Below are 23,158 nucleotides of genomic sequence, written 5' to 3' on the forward strand. Positions count from 1 at the left end.
AATCATCAGGGAAATTAAAATTAAAGCCACAATGAAATGATATCACCTCACACCTGTCAGAATGGCTATTATCAAAAAGACAAAAGAGTAACAGGTGTTGGTGAGAATGTGGAGAAAAGGGAATCCTCATACACTATTGGTGGGAATGTAACTTAGTGTAGCCACTATGGAAAACAGTATGAAGGTTCCTCAAAAAATTATAAATAGAACTACTATACGATCCAGCAATTCTACTTCTGGGTATTTATCTGAAAAAAAAACCCATGAATTTGAAGAAACTTATGCACCCCTATGTTTATTGCACCATTATTAACAAAAGCCAAGAGATGGAAGCATTGGTAGATGAATGTATAAAAAGATGTGGTGTGTATATATATATATATATATATATATATATATATATATACAATGGAATGTTACTCAGCCATAAAAAAAAAAACAATGAAATCTTGCTCTTTGCGAGCACATGGATGGAATTTGAGGGTACTATGCCAAGTGAAATAAGTCAGGCAGAGAAAGACAAATAGCACCTGATTTCACTTACATTGGAATCTAAACAAACAAGCAAACAAACAGAAACAGACTCATAGATACACAAAACAAACCATTGGTTACCAGAAGAGGAATGGGTGGGGGAGCAGCTGAAATAGGTGAAAGAGATTAAGAGGTACAAACTTCTGGTTGTAAAGTAACTAAGCCATCAGTATGTAATGTACAGAAAGGAATATAGTCAATAATATTGTAATAACTTTGTGTGATAATAGATGGTAACTAGACTTGGGGATCATTTTATAATCCATACAAATATCGAATCACTATGACATATACCTGAAACTAATAAGATATTGTTTGGCACTTATATTTCAATTTTAAAAAGTTAACGAGCATCTTTAGGTGCCATATTTTCAAAATGCACCCTATTTGCTCTAGTGAAAGGATTTTTATTTAATGCTAATGCACTGGAGGAAAAAAAAATCTGCCTAGTTAATTGCCACTGTAGGTAAAACAACCAGTAAGTTGATTTTTCTTTTTTTACAGTTCAGTAAGCTACTGAGATTTCATATAAAATTTAATTCAATTCCTCTGGAATGTTCAACTTGTCCTACAGATGAAAGAAAAGGCAAAATCATATATCACTCCCTTCCATAGAGTGGTGGGATGACATTATTTCTATTCTGACTGTGACTTTCAAACTTTTGCCTAACCTAACTTGACTGAAGCTTGGGGAATATTTATAGCCACCTAGTTAATTTGAAATTTTATTCAGTCAGCAGTAACTCAAATGGACCCCAACCAAATATTATTGAATCAACCAGATGACATACTCTCAGAGTAGCCTTTCAGAAAGGAAAAGTATCTCCAACAAATTGGCAAGATGTTAGTCTCATATTTATAGAGCATTTTAAATAAGAAATCTTATCTTGTTTTTATACAGAAAATATATTGCAAAACCATGTTGAAAATTTCAGTTCCATTATTATTCATGTAAACTGTCAATCATTGTCCATGTCTTTCAGAGATACACTTGATTAGAATCTCTCTACAAATGAGTAACAATAAATCCTTCATAGAAAATATTATAGCCAATATACTGATGCCAAGTTAATTTTAAATTTTCATATTTGAAATAATACCACTGCTTGTATTTTTATCCTCAGATTACTTACTTAATAACACTTGCATCTGGAAGTAATAATGGTTTTCATGTTTACTAAGAGGCACAGAGATGAAATCTCATGTATAATTTCTTCAGATACAAAGACATCTGTGCTACATTGTGAAAAACTTCAATTATAAAATTATTTTGTACTTCAATTAAAATATCCATATACATATTTCCCTTTAAGATAATGATACTGATATCATTTGTCAGCCAAATAATAGTCAGTATAATATTTTAAGTCCTAAAAGTTTTGTTAATATTTACAGAGAAGGCAAATTTGGCAAAAGAATCAAACTCTACATTAAGGGCTGGGAAAAGATATTTATTGGCTAAAATAAAAGTAAAAGCTAGCAGTTCTAATTCTGCTTTTCTGCCTTAGTTTTTCTCAATTAGACTAAGTAACCTTAAGTTCTCCTTCGTTCATCTCAACTACTGTAATAAAGGCTTTAGCCAGTCCAAAACAGCCTGTAGGATGCTGAGTGAAATATATGTAGAAGTAGTCATATTCTGTGTGTAATTTTTACACAAACATTAATAGTATTATTCTGATTTTACTCTCTGTATAATTTTTCTATAATCACCAAGTGAATTCTAATTGATAAAGACTTGAGAGATGATTCATAATGAAATTTCCCTGAGATATAGCAAATTCTCAGTGAGGATATTTGTATTGTTGTTATGATAGTCTTTGCAATATCTTCCTTACTTTACCTAACTGTCTCCATAAACTCCCGTGGAAAGAAAAGAAAAGGAAAGGACAAAAAAAAAACCCTAATTTTATAAGTTTACTCTCTTAGCTTGGGCTGCTGTAACAAAATACTACAGACTAGGCAGATTATACACAACAAATAGGTAGTGTTTCTCACAGTTCTGGAGGTTGGGAAATCCAATATCAGGCACAGGCCTGTTTGGTGTCTGGTGAGAATCTGATTCCTACATGGCTATCTTTTTTTTTTTTTTTCTTTTATTTATTTATTGTGACAGAGAGAGAGAGACCATGAGCAGGGGAGTAGCAGAGAGAGGGAGAGAGAGAGAATCCCAAGTAGCTTCCACACTGTCAGTGCAGAGCCCGATGTGGAGCTCTAGCTCACAAACTGTGAGATCATGCCCTGAGCCAAAAGCAGGAGTGGGAAGCTTAACCAACTGAGCCACCCAGGCACCCTGGCGCTCTTTTCACTGGAACTTTACATGGTGGTAGTGGCTAGGGAGCTCCATGAGATCTCTTTCATAAGAGTACTTATCCCACTCATGAGGACTCCCCTCACGACCAAATCCTCTCCCATGGGTCTCACCTCCTAATACCATCACATTGGGGAAATAGGTTTGGGAAGGACATAAATATTCAGTCCATTGCACCTATGTTAGGCAAGAGCTTTGCATTTGACCAAAGCACATGTTGTCTGCTATGTGACTCAGGCCTTCATGGCCATTTGTTCTGTGTGTGCTCATGCCCATATCTATTTTAGACCAAAATGTCCATATGTATATTGAAAAGCAACTAATCACATTCCAAGTACATTCATATGAAAGAGAAAAATGAGCACAAATGTCCCATATTTTCCTGGTTGCTCCTCTTGTTTTGATTCAGTAACATTTCTCAAAGGCTTCACCTAGACCTTTTCAGCAGCTTGCAACCATATATAGTTGACTCTTTTTTAGTAAGGTAGCTCAGAAAAATAATCTATCAAATATAACTTGACCAAAATCTAAACTTAATTATTATTTGATTTTTTTGGGCTCATGGTATTCTCTAAGATCTATTTTTAACATTTAATAATTTCATGGGTGAGGACAGAATGATATTTAAGAGGTGAATCTGCTTGAACAGCATTAAATAAACATTCTACCCTAAGTGTGAATTAGTCATGCAGTGATTTGTTTTTCTTCCATCTGACTCCAGTGTCAAGAAAAAAAAGAAGACCAGAAAATACGCGTTCATGTTAGTTTGACAGCAAGTGACGGAGCATGCCAAGAAACCATCATCTGGGTCAGCTGAGGAATATGTTCAGAGCAAATGTGGCTACTACAAGGGATTACAGTGTAAATTTTCTTTGGGGAATTCATTCCAGTGTCATAAAAATGACAATTTTCAATACATGATAGAGGATTATTTTTTGACAGTTGTTTTGTTGTGAGACTGTCTATTATTGTTCTTTAGTAATTGATGCTTTTCTATGGATCCTAAGGTACTAGGACTAAAACTAAACTTTCATAAATTCAAAAGGCAATGAATAAAAGGGTGTGAAGAGAGCGAAGATGCAATTTATAATGGCAGCCCAAAAGATTAAATTCCTAGAATAAAGATGACCAAACATTTCCAAGACCTATATGGAAAACTTTCCAAGTTGCTAACACACATACAAAAGCAGTCTTCATCAAAGGCATGCTATTTTATTGGATAAGAACACTTAACATTATAAACATGTTAATTTTCATTAAAATGGGTTATACATTTAACTAAATTTCAACAAAAATGACAGAAGAATTTTTGGAAAAAGACAATTATGAAATTTCATATAAACAAAGTAAACAAGCAAGAATAGCTACTAAAAATCTAAAAAAGATGGATATTGAATGGTGTTAGCACTATCAGGCATACAGGCATGTAAGAAAACCGAATGGTTTTCAAGACACATACCAATGAAACAAATAAAAACCAAGGTCCTGAAATTATTCCAAATACATATAAGAATCAGTATAATAAGTCCAGCATTATTTTTATTCAAGAAGCAGGAATATAACTTATAAAACTAATGATTCATTCTTTGACTCAATTCTTCTTGCCAAAGATATTTATTAAGAAGACAAATATTTTGTTAAAATTATAAACAAGACATTTAAATTACTTTCTTGAAACAAGGAGAAGGGAAGTAGTGAGCAGAGAACGAATGCTTCTCAAGAGTCTATGATCTTTTGGTCTTTAAACCCTATGAGGTAGATTTGTTTAGCCCCATTTTTAAAGAATTAAGTAGCTTTCCCAAAGTTAGAAAGCTAACAAATAGTATAGCTAGTATTGGAAATTAGTTATCTGACTCAAAAGTCTTCTTTTTTTAAGTAATAATACAAACTTTAAATTTCAGAGTAACTTAAAAGGCATGCTAAGATAGAATCACACTCCTTATGGGGAGTAATGTATGTCTATAAGCTTACTTTTTCTAACAGGAAAATAAGAATAAAAAGACACAGAATAAAGGTCCACAAGGACCATATGAAGAATTTTCCTGGTCCAAACAGAAGCCAGTCACAGACATTCTTGGTCATCAGTCAACATAGCTAACAGTTCTGAAAGTCTCCTAAGTTTGTAAGTACAAAGTGTGAAACAGGAGGAAAAAAAAAGTTTCGTTCCTAGAAGAAGAAGGTAAGCAGAGAGGCAAGAAAAGGAATGGTAAGAAAGAACACACAGTTTCTACGCACCACTGCTATTAGTTACAGAGGAGAGGAATGGGAAGACCTTAATTCTAAGAAAGAGATTCAGGTTAATGGAGTCATATGGGTTCATTTAATACAATTAGATCATTTAGAATCACATGAACTACTAATGGAGAAGAAAAGAACCAAGTTTGGGGTACATGGGTGGCTCACTTGATTAAGCTTTCGACTCTTTGATTTTTGGCTCAAGTGATGATCTCACAATTCATGAGTTCCAGCCCTGCGTGGTCAGGTTCTGTGTTGACAGCATGAACCCTGATTGGGATTCTCTCTCTCCCTTTCTCTCAGCCCCTCCCTCTGGTGTGAGCTTACTCATGCTCTCTCTCTCTCCCTCTCTCGCTCTCTCTCTCTCTCTCAAAATAAATAGATAAACCTAAAGAAAGAAAGAAAGAAAGAAAGAAAGAAAGAAAGAAGAAAGAAAGAAAGAAAGAAAGAAGAAACAAAGAGAGAAAGAAAAAAAGAATGAAAGAAGGAAAGTACCAAGTTGGCTTGAAGAAAACTCTATAGTCTGCAATTTACTCACCTGAAAATTAGTGAATTAGAGATGATCCCTAAATATCTTTTTAGAGCTGAGATTACACTCCAATTTATTTCTTTAAGTCTTACACTTTTTTAAGTTAGTAATCAGATGCATGTTTAATCTTTCTTATTTTTATGAACTCTAATATATCTCTCTAAAATATATTTGAATAAAAAAAGTCTGATATGATAATCATAAACCCTGCTATTCAGGTATTAAAGCCACTGCCACTATCCACTAGCTGTCCACAGTTACACGTAAATTATGTATAATAATATCCTAAGAGCTAGCTAAGAAACCCAAATCTATGAGGGGAGAAATGTTGCAGACAGGTGATGTGGAAGAAGGACAAAGGGGGAGAAAGAAACTTAAAAGTTAGGTAAAGGAAAGCAGGACCAGCCACACAATTTGCAGAGTCCATTGCAAAATAAAAATGTGAGGCCCCTTGTTTGAAAGGCACGGAGAAAAGTGCAATTAAAGGTATTAAAACATCAATTTTTTTTCTTTAAAAATATTTTATTACTGGAGCGCCTGGGTGGCTCCGTGGGTTAAGCGTCTGACTTCGGCTCAGGTCATGCTCTCGCGATTCGTGAGTTGGAGTCCTGCGTTGGGCTCTGTGCTGACAGCTCAGAGACTGGAGCTTGCTTGGAATTCTGTGTCTCCCTCCCTCTGTGCCCCTCTTCCTCTCTCTATCTCTCTCTATCTCTCTCTCTCTCTTTCTCTCTCTCTAAAGACTAAAAAATTAAAAAATTATATTTTATTACTTATAAAATGTAAGAGGGATAATAGTGATACACACATGACAACCTAACCTTACAAATTGCCAAAAATATATGTTCCTGGGGTCATGATTCTCTACACAAAGTAACAAGTAATAATTTATTATGATATCCTGATTGTGCATATGAGTTTTCTAGCTCACTTTTCTGCAAACTCATTTTATTAGGTCATCATAATTTATACTTTCAGCAACTTCATTTTCAGTTAATAAAATTGAAAGTGATATCAGTCCTGGAAAATGCAAAATTATAATTTTGAAAAAGTATTGTTTACTTTGGAAAAGGATCTTTCTGCTGATGCAACCGTTACTGGAGCTGTTGAGAGTGCTTTATAGGCTGTGACAAATTAGGTCAAATTTCTAGTAAATTACTTAAAATATAGGTTTCAGTACATCTAGAGATGGTATCTCTTGTGGAATATTTCTTCTAAAAGTATTTAACTCTTCCCTTTCATGTCAGACTGAATTTAATTTTAAACGTGAATGTACACAAGACCATTTTCATGTCTCCTCTGACATTCTTTTGCAGCTTGTGGAGGGCATTCAAGAAAACAAGTAGCTTCATGATTTGTATAGAATTCAAAGTACTGTTAATGCATCTGTTGATGTATCTTCAGGAACACGGACAAAAATAATATTCAAGTTGTCCTTCTCAATAGTTGGTTTATTTGAAGCCTCATGGAAAAATAATGTTCTTTTCAATCAAATGCAGAAATCTTTAAATTTAACATCTATTTGTAAGCTTGTGAATATCTGCCTTACAGTGCTGTAGCATTTTTTAAACCAGAAATGCTAAACTCTAGAAGAATTCTAACAACTCTGGTAGGCCTTATTGTAGCGTCCATGTATATGCTTTTATTTTGCAATAATTTGCTGACAGTTTACTGCCTGAGCGCCAGCAGTTTCTGTCCTATCGCTGAAGCCAGAGACTTAGTATTCATGCAGTTGCCACGGGGATAAGGTCTGGCGGGGGGGGGGGGGGTGTCTAGGGACTGATGGGCAAGCCCACACTGCTCCCAAGTGGAGCCCCACCTCTCTCCTGGGACTGCAGCAGGTGCCACTACTGCTGCCATCACTGCTTCTAACGTCTGCTGTGGCATTAAATAAATATACTTTCCTTATTCACACACCATTCCATCTTCTTAAAATATCACTTTCATTATCTTACAGTCATCCTCAAATGCAATGCACATAAATGAGAAATAAATATCTAGCATTGCACTTGGCATATAGTAAATTCTTAACACCTGCAATTTCCTACCTCCTTTTCTTCCTTGTGGATTAGGACAGCACCTCCTTTATTTTTACAAAGTGAGGGTAGTGAGCCAAAAGCGAGATGGAGGGTGGGGGGAAGCGGCAAATAGTGACAATAAAAGAAATGAAAATTCAAAAAGAACCCATTGGGGTGCCTGAGTGGTTCAGTCAGTTGACTTCGACTCAGGTTCGACTCATGGTTCTTGAGTTCAAGCCCTGTGTTGGGCTCTGTGCTGACAGCTTGGATTCTCAAGCCTGCTTTGGATTCTGTGTCTTCCTCTCTCTCTGCGCCCCTCCCCTGCTTGCACTCTCTTTCAAAAATAAACAAACATTAAAAAAAAACTTTAAAAAATAATGAAAAAATGAAAAGAACCCATCAATTGCCACTCAGCTATTACAAAATAGAGGTCAAGCATTCTGTTAGATGCTATGTACACACTGTTTCCTTTAATCCACAAGATAATTAGATCAAGTCAATCAGATCTGGGCTGAAAGGCTCTACAACTTGAAAATTGTATAATTGTAGGAAAGTTATCTAATGCCTTTATCTTTGGAACTGTGTTGCTCACCACTGAAGTGAAAACACACCTTTTTCAGGATTGTTTTGAGGTTTAGGTCATGTGTACAAAGTGCTTGCCTCCTAGTATGACCTCAGTGCACAGTGGTTATGGGAGTTAACCCATGTGGTATTCCACATGTGGTCAGCAGTGAAGCTGTAACCATCATCCAGCCACATTGGTTTCTACCTGCTATCCCTGCATTAGGCAGAATTGTAAGGATGTGTTCCCACCCCGGGATTCCTGACATTTGGTTATTCAGTTAACATCAACCTAGTTAGTGCTGTAAAGGTACATTGCAGGTGTAATTAGGTTATGGACCTGAAGATGAGGAGATTATCCTATGTTATCCAAGTGGTCTCCATAGCATCACATGAGCCCTTTAAAGCAGAGAAGTTTCTCCACCTGGAATCAGAAGAGAGATTCAGTAGGAGAGGAAGGCAGAGAAGAGAGGAGGCAGAGGGAAGGTCAGGGAGAGTTGAAGCATAAAAAGGACTCAACCCTCCACTATTGGCATTAAAGATGGACAAGGGGGCGGGGGAGGGGTGGCTATAAACCAGAAAATGCAGGCAGCCTATAGAAGCTTTGAACTCCCAGCCAACAGCCAGCAAGAAAATCGGACCTCAGTCCTGTAACCCCATGAAACTAAACACTTCCAACAATTCCAGTGAGTTTGGAAGCAGATTCATCCCTACAGCCTCCAGAACACAACTTGCCAACACCTTAATTTTGGCCTTGTGAAACCCAGATTAGAGAACCAGCTTAGCCACACTGTACTTGGATTTCTGAACTGCAGGCCCAGGAAGTAACAAATGGGTATTGTGTGAACACCCATTTGCAGCTAAGTTTGTGGTACTTTGTTGTGGCAGGAATCTTCCCATGGAGAAGATTCAAAAGATTATTGGAAACAAGAAATATTTGAAGTCACTAAAAGATTCAAGAGAAATCTTTGTCTACTTCTTACTACACTTATCATCTACGTTCAGTTGTTATCAGAATGACATACAAATGCCCTTGTCCATGAAACTAATAATAATGCAGCCTAACAAGATAATCACAGGGTATCTTCCCTTCGTTTTTACCAGTCAGCTAATGTAGAAAAAGAAATACAATCTCTAAATAGATCTGTTGTTACATTTAATTTTTATATGATTTGTCATTCCAGCAGATGAATCTTACAACATCCCCAGGTTTTCAGGAAACAGAAGGGAATTTTTACAGCTATATTTGATGGACATTTTCAGTCACATTATTAGGAAGCCAACTCTGGTATCTGCAAACAACAGACACAGCAATTCCTGTGTGTGCTGAACAGGAGAAATTAACACAAATGTTCCTGACAGCTGAGACTGAACTATTAAAAACTGGGGGAATGCTCTCCACAGAGACGCTACCAAAATAGAATGTAATCTTTAATTGAAGAATGACAACTTGTAAGAGGCTCTCTGTTTCCCCTCTCCCCCGTCTCTAGTGACCCAATTTTTATTTTACATTATATGTAGCAATCATTCTACTTCTGATCTGCTTGTTAGGTATTGATTTTTAAATAAATATTCTCCAGGATTTGTTGATGGTTTGCCATCTGTTTGAAAAAAAAAAAAAAAAAGAAAGCATTGATGTTCTTAGTCATTAAGCTAAAAGAAAGGCCGTTTTATCATATCCCGTAAATTATCAAAATGCCCAGATGAGGAAATGGAAAGGGCCAAGTCTCTGACCTAAAGTGATGTTCCTGGAGGCAGCTGTGAGCAGGGAAGTAGAGTTGACTGCCTAGCATCCATTCATTCGTTCAAGAAACGATGATCAAGCAACTACTTTATGTCAGGAACTAAGCCAGGTGCTGGGAACACAAGGATAAGCACTACAGACACAGTTCTTTCACGATGGAGGGGAAGGTGTATGATAAGACAAGTCTAATGAGACCTATAGAGAGCTACATGAAGTCAGGACAGAATCCACAGTGGGGGAAAAAAAAAGTTGTCTACAACGAAATGGAGAATCATAGTAAAAGTTAATTCCAAAGAGCTGGATAAAGGGGCTGACACCTGGGGAGAAGCAAAAACTGGTGCAAGAAACTTAGGGAAGGAGGCTCTAGTGGGAAAACTGGAGGTGCCAGAATTTCTACTCAAAGACACATAAAGTGCTTCACATCTAAGCCCTGGGTGGAGAGAAAGCTATTGTATCAGTACAGCCTGAAAGAAAACCATTAAAAGTGTCCAAATGAAGAGCAGCTACTTGTAATTCAACCCTCCCCTCCTTTTAAGAGAAATAATGAGTTATATCAGAGAGACACCTTCCCAGGGAACCTGCGTGACTCAGTCAGTTGGGCATCCAACTTTGGCTCAGGTCATGATCTCATTGTTTATGAGTTTGAGCCCTGAATCGGGCTCTCTGCTGTAAGCACAGAGCCTGCTTAGAATCCTCTGTCTCCCTTTCTCTCTGCCCTGCTTGCCCTCTCTCTTACTCTCTCTCAAAAATAAATAAACAGGGGCGCCTGGGTGGCTCAGTCGGTTAAGCGGCCGACTTCAGCTCAGGTCATGATCTCTCCGTCCGTGAGTTCGAGCCCCGCGTCAGGCTCTGTGCTGACAGCTCAGAGCCTGGAGCCTGTTTCAGATTCTGTGTCTCCTTCTCTCTGACCCTCCCCCGTTCATGCTTTGTCTCTCTCTGTCTCAAAAATAAACGTTAAAAAAAAATTTAAAAAAAAATTAAAAAAAAAAAAATAAATAAATAAATAAACATTAAAAAAAGAGAGAGAGAGAGAGAGGACACCTTCCTTACACTGCTTTGACCCAGTTGGGGTCACTGTAAATAGGCATCAAAAAATTCTTTTCCCTAGATACTTCCTCTACTGTTTCTTCTTTAGAAAGCCAATGTTCTGTATCCCTAATCATAAAGAAAAGCCTCCCAAAAGAAGTGTCCTAAGCCATTTTTAGCTAATGCCAGCAGGGTTTAGTTGAGGGTTATTTGACACTGTAGCTCAATAGTTTAGGAAATTAGAAGTTAATACAATGAAATGTTGGGTTGGAAGGAGAATCACTGGATGGAAACATTCCTAATCTCCTTCCAAATTCAGCGTAGAGTTGACCACAGCAGCAGCAATGGAGGATAGAATGTGTGAGGGTCATATTCACTAGTAATGAAGGAAAGAAAGACTTGCATCAGAAACGAGCCACAATCTCCCCTTGAAGGGGTACAATGAAATAGGTGTCATAAGCATTCAAGTCATTCAAGTGCGGCATTTCTGAGCCCACCAAAGAAGGCTCCATTGTGGACAGCGAATGGGGGAGGAAGGACAGGGATTATTTGTACATTTTCTTAGACCTAGAGCAAATTTCCTAGAACAAAGGATGCCAATCTGAGTGTAATTCAGGAAGTCCTCGAGATCACCCCTGCAGTCCACTGATTTGCTAGAAGGACTCACAGGACTCAGAAAGTCATTATATTCACAGTTACAGTTTATTTCAGTCAAATGATACAGATGAAAATCAATAAAAGGACAAAGCACATAGAGCAGGACTCATGATAAACCAGATGCAGAACTTCCAGTTGTCTTCTCCTAAGAATCTTGCAGACGGCATTTATTCCTCCCAGAAATAATGTGTGGTGACACACAGGAAGTATTGCCAAACAGGGAAACTCACCTAAATTTTGGTGTGCAAGATTTTGTCAGGGCTGGCACATAGATGTGAGTGACCTCAGTCCCCAGACCCTCCAGTAGATACTGCATGGCCCAAGGCCCCCACCATAAATTACATTGTTGACATAGAGTGTTTGGCATGGACCAACACCCTCTGGCAAGCACTGTTAATCAGGCAGGACATTTTAAGGACTTTGAAGTTATCTTTCAGATGCTAGTCAAGGGCTTAACTATTCTTTGGGCAAAGTTAATCTTTTACTACAAGCTAAGCAAGTGAACAAGTAGTGTCACAAAAACTATAAACCTTTTTTTTTTAAGTATTTTAACAGTTAAATTTCATATTGCTCATAGCATTAAGCAACTTGATGGGTCTTCAAGTCTTCAGTACTTTAAAGGATATTCTACTACTTTTAATGTCAATTGTAATGTAATTAAGACAAGAATATTTTACTCCAAGTTTCTTTTAAGAATCTCATATGGCTCTCCCAAGAGTTTCACACATTTGTAGGACTGAGATCTGGTCAAGGACCTCATGGCTTCAAGTGGATTCTAGTAAATCCAGTCTCTGGTCACATTTTTCTAAGTGACCAATAATTTCCATTCCTGTGACAAAGTAGACCAGAAAAGTTGAAAAGAATGCCCGGTGTTCAGGTTGCTAAAGCCTCCACTGGATGTTTTGTTGAAGGGAAGTCACTTCAAAGTGAACCATACACACGCCTTCCAAAATTGTAACCTTGATGATCAAACACAGAAAGGAAACAGCAACTTCAGCCCAAACTTTCATATACCAGAATCAGGGGAAAGAATGTGCATTATTAGTTAACCACTAAGGAAAAATGGAGCTGCAAACATTAGCAGGCTTCGTACATTTCCATATTATTTAAGATCTTCAAGGAACTCAAAAAATGACTAGTGATTAGATTTTCAAACCACATCAGAGGACAGCCCTCAAGTTTAGGAAAAACTGTGGCTGAAATGCCTATCTTCTCAGCCACCACCCCCATACATATGCTAAACACATTATACCATCAACGGAGGATTTTAAAATATAAAAAGCATCACTGATTTTGTATAATGTACATCAAGAAGTCCAAATTAAAAGTGGAACTCTTCTAAAAAAGAGCATGCCATTTTAAAGACATTTATTTTAAAAAGAAGAAGGAGGATAAGAGCAGTACATGTGATTTCCCAAAAATGGAAAATATGAAAGAAAGTGAAAGTATAGTAATGTAGATATAAAACTCAGCAACCCTAATATCTATTAGGATATTGGAACGTACCACCAGTTAATTTTGAATCTCTAAAAGATCAATAAGGTTTGTACCATAACTGAAATCAGAACTACTTAAGTCTTCAAAAAATATGTAAGTCCCTTTAATACTTTTTTATGGAAGAATATCATAAGCAGATCAATCTATTTCTCCTTCATACCAAAATGAAGTGCCTTATATATGGGGAAAAGTGACAGATCACGTTCATCTTGCCTTAGCCAGAATTTTTTTTTTTTTTTTTTTTTTTTTTTTTTTTTTTTTTTTTTACTAAACCTCCTATAACTGTACAATAACAATCTGGAAAATGGGGTTTAGCTCGTAAATTTCATGGGCCGGCATACAAATAATGCAGAGAATTACTACAAAGCTAGTTTTCTATAATTAAATGGAGATTTTGAGTTTATCCCATTGGAGTTGGGCTGAGTTATGGTATTGAGGGCTTTCTTCTTAATTTGGAAAAGGAAATTTTCTCACAGTGATTTTACCCTTGTGGCATATACTGTCAATTGCCTGCTCAACATCATTACCGCCTTTTTCCCAATTTCTGTTGGGGTGGCATTGTGCTCACTTTCACAACGTCCCTTCTAACTAGTGGAGGCCATTTAACTTGGTGTTGGCCAAGAAGACGTAAGAGGAAATCTTCTGAAAACATTTTCAAGTTTTTTGCATTCTCGGTATGAAGGGATGATGCCCCTGGTACCACACTTCCTTATTGCTTCTCCTGCTTTAAACACTGAAATGATTGCTGGAGTGGCAGCAGCCATCTTGAGAATATAAGGTAACAAACAAGCATGGGGTAGAAACAGAAAATGGAAAAACATAGAAGATAAAGCTTGTGTCTTTTGTGGCATCTGTATCAGTAAGTATATTCGTTAGGTAGATATGCAGCAATGACAACTTCAGAAACCCATCAGGCTGTCATGTGATATGTCACCAGTCACCATTGCAGGGAGAAGGGGACATGGCAGAAACACTTCTGTCCAGAAATAACACAGGCCATATCTGCTCAGAGAAGGTTCACACTCCCTGGGATCACTTCCCAACTTAACCACATGCACGAAAGTCTTTGTCCTAGAGTCTGTTTTCCAAGAAACCTAGACTAAGATAACATGTTTAAGATTCCAAATCTTCTTCCTATAAACAATTTGGATTGCCTGAAGAATTTTGATCAGAAGAGTGAACTAATCACTTCTGCAAGGATGAAAATTCATTTTGATGATAGTGTAAAGGAAGAATTACAGAAGTGAAGGCTGGGGCACTTGGGTGGCTCAGTCAGTTAAGCATCTGACTTCAGCTCGGGTCATGATCTCACAGTTCGTGAGTTCAAGCCTCACATCGGGCTCTGTGCTGACAGCTCCAAGACTGAAGCCTGCTTCAGATTCTGTGTCTTCCCCTCTCTCTCTCTCTGTCTCTCCCCTGCTTGTGCTCTGTCTCTATCTCTCAAAAATAAGTAAACATTAAAAAAGAATTAAAAAAAGAAAAGAAGGGAAGGCTGATGTTATAAAAGCAAGTCAGCAGATAAATCCAGTAAGCCAGATAACAATGAGTAATTAAACTACAGCAATGAAAATGGAGAGGGAGAGGGAATAAAACAGAATGAGAGAGAAAGTAGGGATTGTGAAATAATCATGAACATTTTATAAGCACTGCAGAGTAAGAGAGGTAAGCTTCTGTTGTCCTGTGGGCGGATAGGTGCTAGTGAAACAGCTATGGGGAGAATATCGCCCATTTTATTGTTGAGGTACTGTGACGCACTGTCCACCGTTCCTCAAAGAGGAAGAGTGATATGCCGAAATCCAGAAACACTGTGGCACCTGCTTCTCAAGAAATTCCATAAAACTGGCACCCATTTTTCTGGGATGCTTTAAACATAGACTTCACAATGATAAACTGAGAGTTCTAGAAGACCCTTTTGAATTTGGGAGTCTACAACAAGACTATGCTCTTAGCAATTTTTTCAATTTTTTTATTAATGTTTATTTATTTTTGAGACAGAGAGACAAACAGACAGAGTGTGAGTGGGGGAGGGGCAGAAAGAGAGGGAGACACAGAATCCAAAGCAGACTCCAGGGTCTGAGCTGTCAGCACAGAGCCCAACGTGGGGCTTGAACCCACAAACCTTGATATCATAACCTGAGCCAAAGTTGAACAGTTAACCAACTGAGTCACCCAGGCACTCCATGCTCTTAGCAATTTTTTTTTAATGTTTACTCATTATTTTTGAAGGAGAGAGAGAGAGAGAACAAGCAGGGGAAGGGCAGAAAGAGAGGGAGACACAATCTGAAGCAGATTCCAGGCTCTGAGTTGTGAGCACAGAGCCCACCACAGGGCTGGAACTCACGAGCCATGAGATCATGACCTGAACTGAAGTTGGATGCTCAACCGACTGAGCCACCCAGGTGCCCCAACTCTCAGCAATTTTTAAAGTATTTTTCCTATTAAGTAATTTTTTAATCAATTTACTTTTTCCATGCTATATATTATATGAGGAATATAATTTCCAGTTTTATTTCATTTGGTAAGGAACTGGAGAGTGATTATGTTTTAAGTGTAACTCTACATATGGAGACTAACATGTGTAGCAAGTAAGGGTTGCAAGCTCAAAATGCCTGACTTTCAAAAGCAGCCCAATCAGGAAGGACATGACAAATGTTCAAAGTAAGTCCATTACAATGGCTGTTGGGTCACTGGGCAAGAGAAGAAAGGTGTTAGAAGAACATGAGCTAACAAGTAACTACAGCTCATTAAATCTGACTGAGGTTAATAAGTGATGTCCCTTCCATTCACCCACACTGAGCAAGGGGACATTGGAGATAAATGAAAGCCTCTTCTGATTAACGTAACAGGAAAAATATACTAAATGGAATTTTTTTAACGTGAATGAATGCTGACTACTTCTTGCTAATAATATCATTTCATTTTGGTAGGAATAGCCAAAACTCAAAATAACACTGAAAAGTCTGACAAGAAAACTCAATTATAAAATGTAGAAAAATATAGGGAAATTCTAGTGATGGATATAGTGCAATGCTATCTGACCTTTACATTCCTTAATTATATTGAATTAATAGCCTCGGTGCTAATGGTAATTACTTAAAATGGCAGAGTGAAAAGGCCATTGTGTTACATAAAATCTCCATGGAAATGGAAACCCACTAGTTTATCTTTTTAAAGGGCATTACTTTGTCATTGTAAACACATTCACATTTAATAAACTCTGAGTTGATACGTCTCCGTTCCAAGATATCTATTTTTCTGCAACCAACCCCAATCCCTCTGCTGAACTCCTGACTTGATCTTTAGGGTCAATAACCAATCCTGAATTACACACCACAACTAAATATGAGCCAGTGTGATTTATAGTTGAGCCAGAGGTCTGGAAAATACTGCCTGTGAGCCAAATCTACAAACTGTTCTTATAAATAAAGTTTTATTGAAACACAGCCATGCCCACTGTTACTGTATTGTTTGTCTGCTTTCACACTACAAAGGTAAAAATCAATTGTGACAGAGAGCATATAGCCCACAAAATCTAAAATATTTGTCTTCTGGCTGTTTACAGAAGTTTGACAAACTCTAATCTTCCCTAGTCATTTAAAATCAAACTGATTACCCTCATTTGTGATCATCAGAGTAGCTACCAAGATGGTAGCAGGATTTTGGCAATATACAAAATGTTCTTTTCTTGAATTCTAAGGCTTTTGCCATATCCTCGAATTTGAACAAGGATAAGAGGTATCTATTCTAAAGAAGTGAAAACGCAGAACGTCCAAGATCTGAAGTATCATCGTGTGAAAGTGACCATCTTCATTCCCCAAAATTACTAATTTTTTCCTCCTTACCTTACTCACTTTTCTGCTCATTCTTCTGCCAGCAATACCATTCACAGTAGGGCATATTGTGAGAAAAGAAACAATTTCTTCAGAGTCTGGATTTTAAAACATATAGCTACTCATATAAAAATTAAACAATTCAACCTATCCAAAGAAAACACGATTCTATTAAAGCATTTGTGCCTCCTATACAGAGAAAATTACAATTAAATAACCATGTATGTAAGTGCCAGTAGCCAAAAGGTGGTAAGGATTTCTGGAGAACAAATTGTAGCATCAACCATTTAGAGAAATTATGGATCTCTGTGAGGACTGCTGGGAAGCAACAAATCCTGCTTCTTCACTACAGAGAAAGAGCTAGAAGAAAAAACTATTTCCACCTCCTACAGTGTGGAAAAGAATTACCCAAAGCCAGAGTGAGTTTGTATAGGGCTGGTATGAGAGCAGGAATCTGCACTTTAAACAATTAACCAATTTCCAAAAGAGATAATTTTTAAGAAACACAATGTTTATTTTCTCCACTGTTAATATATATTCACACACTCCCTACCTGAAACTAATCATTTATAAAATTATAAAAACAATATACACGCATGTGAGAAAAGAAAAATCATTTTTATTTTATTAAAAACAATTTTTTAAATGTTTATTTATTCTTAAGAGACAGAGAGACAGAGTGCGAGCAGGGAAGGGACAGAGAGAGAGAGAGGGAGATAACAGAATCCAAAGCAGGCTCCAAGCTCTGAGTTGTGAGCACAGAACTGGAAAAAAAAATCATCTTTAAAAGGCTTGGTAAGGTAAATAGGATTTTTTTAAAGACATGATATTTTAAATGACTAAGAAAACTTAAATCTTGGTAGGCGTAAACATTGCAAATTTCTTCTCCCATTGTATCATCTATTAACTTTCTCTCTAGTGTCCTTTTTTGAAAGTTTTTATTTAAATTCCAGTTAGTTAACGTAACAGAAATATTTTATTTGGATGCAATTCAATTCATCAATTTCTTTGCCTTCTGGTCTATGCATTGAAAATTTAAGGAGTTTTTCTTTATAACATAGGAGACTATGTTTTTTTCCTATTAACAATTATTGTTTACCTTTCGCAGTTAGGTCTAACCCAAATAGAGATCCCCCTTGCATGAATGAATTTTTTTTATAGAGAGTTAGTTTCTTTATAATTCATATATTTCATATTGATCTGTGGCTATCATTGGTGGGTGTAGTGTATCCACAAATTACCTAGATACAGAGAAGAATTCAATCCAGATAAAGTAAAAATAATGGAAGAATAAGGAAAAGGAGTTTTGCCCTAGCATTAACAAGCAGTAAATCAAGGAATACCATTCATAAGGTAGAATAAGAAATTATGAAATATGCATTTAGAAATAACATAAGAAATATATCTGAAAAGAACTAATTAAATATCACTGATTAAGATGAATAATAACCACTAATTTTGGGGGGAAAATGCAAAATATATTAAGAGCTGTCAAAATAATATTTTTAAATGAAATAAACCAAATTTAATACAATCAAGACAATATGAAAATTAAGGAAAAGATTAAGTAAAGAGTGAAAAGGCAAAACAGAAACACAGAAAATGGGGGAGAAATCAAAGAGAAATGTCCTCAGGGAGAAATTTCTTAAGCTTATAGGGAATCCCCTAGAGCATTTAGCAGCCCAGATTTTTTTGCTTCAATTTTCCTTCTCACTTGGAAGCTCACAACTCATCCCAATATCCAAATTTCCTATTTAAGTACAAGGCAAGCTCACCATCTGTCCACACTTGTTGAAACACCAATTCTCCCCACCTACCGCGTGTGCACATGCACACACTCACACACACACCATAACAAACACATTCATAATGGGATTTTCCTTATCACATGTTTTCTGAGTTTGCCAAGCTTCTCCCAATTGTGAGAAGAGCAGGTGCTGAATTAGAAAATTTTCAGGACTAATATCTTCTTCAAGTAATTAATTTTTTTTTTTTAGTTAAGTAGGTTCCATACTCAATGTGGGGCTTGAATTCATGAACCTGAGATCAAGCATCACATGCTGTACTGACTGAGCCAGCTAGGTACCCCAAGTTGTTTTTTGAACTTGATTATCTTTCTTTCATGATTCTTGGTTCAGACCAGCACATTAAGAAGACTGAGCAGAGGGGCGCATGGGTGGCTCAGTCGGTTAAGCGTCCGACTTTGGCTCAGGTCATGATCTCACAGTTCGTGAGTTCGAGCCCTGAGTCAGGCTCTGTGCTGACAGCTCAGAGCCTGGAGCCTGTTTCAGCTTCTGTGCCTCCCTCTCTCTCTGCCCCTCCCCTGCTCATGCTCTGTCTCTCTCTGTCTCAAAAATAAACATTAAAAAAAATTAAAAAAAAAAAAAAAAAGAAGACTGAGGAAAATATTTCTTTGGAATTCCTGAGTACAAGTAGCCAGCAGGTTGTTGGAAATACTTGCCTGGATTGGAAGCTGGTTGCTGGTGCATTCCCAATTCAAGTTCCCTTTTTTGTAAGGTGACTCTCTCTGTTCCACTATGGCACTTTTTTTGTATTTCTAATGTAGTCCTTATGAAACACTGAAACACCGGAGGGGAATGTTTGTTTCCATGTCTGTCTTTCTCTCGAGACTCTGAGATAATAATGAGCAGTGACTGTACCTTTTATCTTTACTTCCCCATCACCTATGACAGATACATAGAAATTCTTTATAATTTTTGATAAAAGAATAAATTCAAGAATCTATAAAACGATTCTTGTGTGTGATTTAGTACAGCTTAAAGCTATGGAATTCACACCATACAATTATTGAGAAGAAATGTTCAGAAAAAAATAAACACTAAAAAGTATCCCTAGAAGGGAGCCACATTTAAAGCACAAGAGAAAGAGGCACAACCTGAAATGACATAAAAAGAGAAATGTGAAGGTTATTGTAGTAAAAATCATGAGGCCTTCAGGCTCCCAGAATGAGGAGGTAATTAATGGTGTCAGTCAAAGTTGTGGAAATTGGAAAGAGGATTTAGTGAAGTCAGAAGATTGTGTATTATTCCACTACTTAGATTCATTCTTCATTCTTGAGATAAAGTTTTCCAAAGTCAGTAGATATCTATTTAATGCAGTATTTTACAATAAATAATGGACGGTTATAACATTGTATTAGAAAAAGTATAATCTTCCCTGGTAGAATGAATATCCATATATTTTTCCTATAATTATATTATAAAATTATAAAAATTATATTATATTAAAAATTATATTATATTTATAAAATATTATAAAATATTGATTGATCAATAATCAATATAAAAATCAAATCAAGTTTTTCCTAATATAATCAAAACCCACACACTTCTCCATATATACCTTCGAGAGCACTACATGCAATGGAAACTGAATAAATTACTTTTATGGTGATTAATATAGTGACTATAAAACAGCTTCCATTTTGCCCACAATAGTAAATATAGGTATGAAAGAAAGTCCTTTTTATTATAGTCATAGGAATTCTTGAAATGGAGAAATATTCAAACTTTACTCATGTTTACCCTATAATAACTTCATAAATGTTCTTTCCTTTTTATCTTTCTTTTACATTTCTTGTGAAGACAAGTTCCCCTAATTTATAGTTTTAAAGTATTATGTTAAAAGTATTCTGATGTATAAGAATCCTGGTGGCAGCAACATCATTAGTGCTGATTCACTTTTATTTTTAAATTAAGGGTTGTTCGTTCTTCAAATTATTGGTGTTAAGACATTAATAATAATGTTGATTTTCATGATCTGTAGAGTCTTGCCACATACTGGGCATGGCACCAAACATAAAGATGAAACACTGTTCCTCAATAGCTTTTAATACAATCTGTAGTTCTAATCCTAGTCTTTTTTGGAAGAAGGTGGAGGGTGAGTGGAGAAAGCCATGATTGAATTTAAACACAAAGTAGCAAACTTTAAGAGCCAAATGATTTTAAGTTGAATGCATCTTTATTTGTTTCAAATCATTGATATCAAATGAATAATACTATTCCTGTGGCATGAACGATATATTTTAAATGATCATTTCTGATACACAACAAAATGAAGTATCACATCCTAAAGAAACACATTTATGGAGATATATATATATATATATATATATATATATATATAAACATGGGTTATGAACTATGGAATAAAAGAAGGATGAGGAAAACGTAATTTATGCTGTTTATCCAAAGTCAAATATTGACTTTCTCTCAAGAGATAAATGTATCACCATTTTCAAAAAATAAATTTAAATACTTCAATTTGAAAATTGTATTAATGTAACAAATTAAGAAATAATCAGAATCTTTATAATTATTGCTAAAGATCATATTGTCTATATGGTAAAATGACATTATGCTTTCATAAGTAAATCAAACTAATAAAGTATTTTGCTCCAAAATGATTAAAACACACAACATGGAATACCCAAAGTGTTTACTAGATGCCCACAGAAGACTCTTGTAAGCAGAATAGAGTGACTCATTTCAAGTATTCTAAGAAGCCACAGTTGTATCATTCAGTATCACCATTTGGGGGCACCTGGGTGGCTCAGTCAGTTAAGCATCTGACTCTTGATTTCGGCTCATGTCATGATCTTGCAGTTTGTGAGATCAAGCCCCATATTGGGCTCTGCACTGACAGTGCAGAGTCTGCTTGGGATTCTCTCTTTCCCTCTCTCTCTGCCCCTCCCCTGTTCTCTCTCTCTCTTTCTCTCTCTCTCAAGATCAATAAATAAACATTCAAAAAAAAAAAGGAAGAAAATAAAAGAAAGAAAAGTAGGCTGTTATCTCACAGGGAAACACAGATCTCCATAAATCAGGTTTCAAAGATCCGAGGATTAACTAGAAACATGCATAAATACTGAGAACTGAGATGCAGAGAAGAAATGGCAGGAAGCACTTTTGGGGCCAAAATAGTGAAGCAGAGGAACAGAAAGAGCTAAAATAATACCCATATAGAAAAAAATCTATACCAAGAAACCACTCAATCAACCTGATGCTGAAAGCCACATGAAATAAAGAATAGAGTTCACCCTGATATAGGACTATTCTTGACACTTTCTATTTCTCATTAAATGAGTTGATTCATTTAACAAATATTTTAAAATCACAAATAGTATCCAGGAATGTTAGGGACTACATGTTTTAGTTCCCCCTAAATTCATATGTTGAAATCCTAACCCCCAATGTGATGGTATTGAGAGGTGGGACCTTTGGGAGGTAATTAGGTCATGAAGGTAGAGCTCTCATGAATAGGAACAGTGCCCTTATAAGAAAAGACACAGAAACCAGAGAGCTTTCTGTCTCCTGTCTCTCTGTCTCTCTCTGCCACTTTGTCTCTCTCTTTCTCTTTATCTCTCTCTCTCTGTGTCAACACACTGAGAGAGATCTACACGTAGCCACTAAATCACCCAAAACAGTCTTGCAGGGCGTATTTTATGAACCACTTATTCTTCATTGACTTTTAGTGAACAAACTGAAAATATAAGAGCATACTTTGAAAGGCCATATTTCTTTAGATGATGTTTATAAATTTAAAAAATGGCAGCTAACATGTGACCTCCTTGAGAAGTCTTGCATACTATTTAAGAACCTAGACTCTGAAGCCAGACTGCCTGGTTTATTGACTCCCTCAGTTACTATCTATTAGGTACTGGACAGGGTCTCATATCTTTTGAGTACTTCTTTTGTGCAAGGACTATTCTGTTCTCCATTAATTAACCAGTTTTAAGAGATGAGGCAGTCAGGGTGCAGAAAGTAAATTAATTTGCCCAAGGACATCCAGCTAAGTAAATGCAGAGCTGAAATTCCAATCAAAACCACTTAACTCAGGGCCCAAACTTGATTTAATAGCCACACTATAACTTTCATTTTAGTACTCTGGATACAATAATTATTTATAAATGGGCAATTATGCTTTTGGGGGCCAGCAAACAATCTTCTTTAAACAGAGAGAAGTCTGCTGACGGAGCATAACCCTCTCTGTAGGGGATGCTTCTACATCTGTACCCTCACAGCTTTATTAGGAGAAAGGCTTTTTGGAGACAATGCTACAATTTGGTACCAAAATAAGTGATTAACTCTCACCTCAACAGATCTTAATTAAAACTGCAAGGCAGTGTTCTACTGGTCTCTTTAATGATCTGCCACAACTGACAAATCTCTTCTCTGCTCATGAAACCTACATGTGCATCCCATG

The sequence above is a fragment of the Lynx canadensis genome, chromosome F2 (assembly GCF_007474595.2).
Source record: "Lynx canadensis isolate LIC74 chromosome F2, mLynCan4.pri.v2, whole genome shotgun sequence".
Classification (NCBI taxonomy): domain Eukaryota; kingdom Metazoa; phylum Chordata; class Mammalia; order Carnivora; family Felidae; genus Lynx; species Lynx canadensis.